Source organism: Octopus bimaculoides, chromosome 26 (genome assembly GCF_001194135.2).
Source record: "Octopus bimaculoides isolate UCB-OBI-ISO-001 chromosome 26, ASM119413v2, whole genome shotgun sequence".
NCBI lineage: Eukaryota > Metazoa > Mollusca > Cephalopoda > Octopoda > Octopodidae > Octopus > Octopus bimaculoides.
Window position 1 is genome coordinate 5,221,430 of NC_069006.1, and position 4,632 is coordinate 5,226,061.

Here is a 4,632-nt window from a genome sequence, read left to right on the forward strand (position 1 = left end):
GGGGACAAGCACAGACACACAAATATGTACATATATATATATATATATATATATATATATACGACAGGCTTCTTTCAGTTTCCGTCTACTAAATCTACTCACAAGGCTTTGGTTGGCCCAAGGCTTTGGTTGGCCCAAGGCTATAGTAGAAGACATTTGCCCAAGGTGTCACGCAGTGGGACTGAACCCAGAACCATGTAGTTGGTAAGCAAGCTACTTACCACACAGCCACTCCTGCGCTTATAATAATGATAGTTATAATAATCCTTTCTACTAAAGGCATAAGGGCCTGTAATTTTAGGGAGGGAGATAGGTGATTACATCAATCCCAGTGTTTAACTGGTACTTAATTTATTGACCCCGAAATGATAAAAATCAAAGTCTACTTCAGCGGAATTTGAACTCAGGTGAAATTGACAGGTAAAATACTGCTAAGCATTTCACCTGGAGTGCTAATAATTCTGCCTAATATAATAACAACAATAATAATAATAATCCATGGCAGAATTTGAACTCAGAATGTAGCGACAGGCTAGATACTGTTAAGCATTTTGTCCAACGTGTTAACACTTTTGCCAGCTCACTGCCTTAATGATGACCATAATGAAAATCCTTTCTACTATAGGCACAAGGCCTGAAATTTTTGGGGTGGTGACAAGTCGATTACATTGACCCCAGTGTTCAACTGCTACTTAATTTATTGACCCCGAAAGGATGAAAGGCAAAGTCGACCTCGATGGAATTTGAACTCAGAACATAGCGATAGACGAAATACCGTTAAGTATTTCACCTGGAATGCTAATGGTTCTGCCAGTTTGCTGCCTAATATAATAATGATAATAATAATAATAATAATAATGATAATAATAATAATAATAATAATAATAATAATAATAATAACTGCCCAGTCCTGGCTAAGAAGGAATATATTCACAGACACGACAGAGTCGGGATCTATATACACCGGAAGTTGTGCCAACACTATGGAATAACAACAGAAAAAAAGATAGTAAAGTCACACGCTAGAAAAGGTCACAGAAAATGAGAAAGCAACCATGTTCTGGGATATGCCAATAGACAAAGATAGAGAAACTAAGGCCAATAGGCCAGATATAGTTGTCAGGGATCACCAAGAAAAAAGATGCTTTCTAATTGGTGTGTCAATAGGAGCATTCTTCTGTCGGTTACGACGATAAGGGTCCCAGCTGATACAATCAATGAAACAGCTTGCTGCTGAGTACTCCACAGACACGTGTTCCCTTAATGTATTGGGTTGTCCGGAAAGTTTGTGCCGATTTTTAAAGGAAAGAAAAAGGTCAATAAATACTTGCCATTACGTTTTTAATCAACCAAATATGAAACCATTTTGTTGCACAATGTGTCTCCATCTTTCCTTTAACTTGAAAATACCCTCTTCCCAGAATTGAGGTGGTTTCATGGCAAATAAGTCGAATAAGACACTTGCCCAAGGTGCCACACAGTGAGAATGTACCCGAAACCATGTAATTGGTAAGCAAGCTACTTACCACACAGCCACTCCTGAGCCTATTATGATAATAATAGTTTCAAATTTTGGCTCATGGCCAGCCATTTTTGAGGATAGATGGTTGGCTAACTTGTTTAAGGTCTCAGTTTCATTTCTGAGACTCAACTCAATTTTCAGCTTCCGTCTTACTCTTTAACAGGATTCCCTTCTTATCTTTTCTCTTTTATTGACCCTTTTCCGTCTCTTTTACTGACCCCTAGATACTTATAACTGCTCTCAGCTTCTAATTTTTTTATTTAGGTATCACTGTCAAGACGTCGCATATGTTTGATGGTTTTTTCCATTGACAATCCCAAATTCCATTTTGATGTTATCATCATCATCATCATAATTGTTATTATTATCTAATGGTATGCACAAATATGGTGCACTTGCAATTAATGTCTCTGAAACTGAGTTACAACTAATTTCCTTGTTGGACAATCCTTCTTGTTTCTGATAAAAAAGATATCTGTTGTAACGCCCTTTTCATAGTTACTCCAATCTTATTATTGTTATTTAATTCTTTATTACCCTCAGGGGGTGGAGGCGCAATGGCCCAGTGGTTAGGGCAGCGAACTCACGGTCATAGGATCGCGGTTTCGATTCCCAGACCGGGTGTTGTGAGTGTTTATTGAGCGAAAACACCTAAAGCTCCACGAGGCTCTAGCAGGGGATGGTGGCGAACCCTGCTGTACTCTTTCACCACAAACTTTCTCTCACTCTTACTTCCTGTTTTTGTTGTGCCTGTATTTCAAAGGGTCAGCCTTGTCACACTCTGTGTCATGCTGAATATCCCCGAGAACTACATTAAGGGTACACGTGTCTGTGGAGTGCTCAGCCACTTGCACGTTAATTTCACGAGCAGGCTGTTCCGTTGATCGGATCAACTGGAACCCTCGACATCGTAAGCGACGGAGTGCCAACAACAACAACAACCCTCAGGGGGCTAAACATAGAGGGGGACAAATAAGGACAGACAAAGGGATTAAGTCGATTACATCGACCCCAGTGCATAACTAGTACTTATTTAATCGACTCTGAAAGGATGAAAGGCTAAGTCAACCTTGGTGGAATTTGAACTCAGAACTCAGGCAGACGAAATACTGCTAGGCATTTTGCCCAGTGTGCTAACAATTCTGCCAGCTCACCTCCCTAATTATTATTATTATTATTATTATTAAATGGCAAGAGTGGATGGTGCCACTCTAAGTGTAGACCTGTAACTCAGAGGAAAGGAATTGGAGAGGACACTTGTCCTTAGTGTTCAGAGAGATCTTGGATGGTGGGGGGGGTCCTTTATTATCCCTAGAGATCCTCTTATATCAGGAGGACCCTATCAGTATCACGTTTTTTTGTTGTTTTTTTCTATGTATAGGTCCCTTCTTTTAATGCACACCATGTATATTTATCCTTTATTTTTCTTTTTTTATTATCATTCCATTATATATAAACCCCTCACCTCATTCTTCACCCTGGTGGCAAGTAAAAGAAACTGTTATTATTTATTTACATTATTTACATTTGACGGATATTTGTCCTCATCTTGTTTGTTGTTAACACATTTCAGTTGATATACCCTCCAGCCTTCATCAGGTGTCTTAGGGAAATTTCAAACCTGGGTTCTCATTCCTTAGGTATTTTTCAATGTTATTATTATTATCCGATTCCATGCAGTGACCTTAATAATAATAATAATAATAATAATAATAATAATAATGATAATAATATCATCGAAAATTACCTAAGGGATGATAACCCAGGTTCCAAATTTCCCCAAGACACCTGGTGAAGGCTGTGGAGGGTATATCAGCTGAAACATTGTAGTAACAACAAACAGGATGAGGACAAATATCTGTCAAATGTAAATAATTCCTCATTTCTTAAATATAGAACTATTATTATTATTATTATTATTATTATTATTATTATTATTATTATTATTATTATTATTATTATTATTATTATTATTATTATTATTATTATTATTATTATTCAGTTCTAGATTTAAGAGATGAGGAATTATTTACATTATTTACATTTGACAGATATTTGTCCTCATCTTGTTTGTTGTTAACACAACGTTTCAGCTGATATACCCTCCAGCCTTCATCAGGTGTCTTGGGGAAATAATATTAATAATAGCAATAATAATAATAATATAATAATAGTAACATCGTTAGGAATGAGAACCCAGGTTCAAAATTTCCCCAAGACACCTGACGAAGGCTGGAGGGTATATCAGCCGAAACGTTGTGTTAACAACAAACAAGATGAGGACAAATATCTGTCAAATGTATTATTATTATTATTATTATTATTATTATTTTGATTTTTTTTCTTTAACTCACATTTTGTTAGAACTCATGGAGTCTGAATGCATAACGGGTTTGCTATCTGCAGCCGACACTGCCATGCTTATCTCATGCGTCCCTGATTATTTTGCCAAGAAGGCAAATCTTTTGTAACAATTCTGCTGGGCACTTGTGGTTTCAATTCCTAGACCAGGTGGTGCATTGTGTTCCTAAGTAAAACACTTTATCTCACACTGCTTTACGATCACTTAAACAAACACCTGACACGTGGCACACCATGCACCTGTTCAGGTAATGTCGATTTGATGGAAGCAGTGAGCTAATGTACAACACAAGCATATTTCTTTTATTCTTCTTTTATCTGTTTCAGTCATGTTGACTGTGGCCATGCTGGAGCACTGTCTTTTTAGTCAAAGACATCGACCCCGGGACTTATTCTTTGTAAGCCTAGAACTTACTATATCGGTCTCTTTTGCCGAACCGCTAAATTACGGGGGGCATAAACACACCAACATCGATTGTCAAGCAATAGTGGGAAGGGACAAACATATACATACACATGTATATTATATATATATGTGAGAAGACCCGGCAAGCCAAGTGAGACCAAAATCCAAGGCCTCTGCCAGGGATGTAGCCAGCCCACTTATGCATAACATTCCTTCTTTGAACACTAAACTCCGCTTGTGAAGACGTGTTGAGGCAAGTGAAATCGAAATCGAACTAAATTTGTAGACTGGCACCCATGCCAACGTCTTCATTGAACACTAAACTCGGCTTGCGAAGACCTGT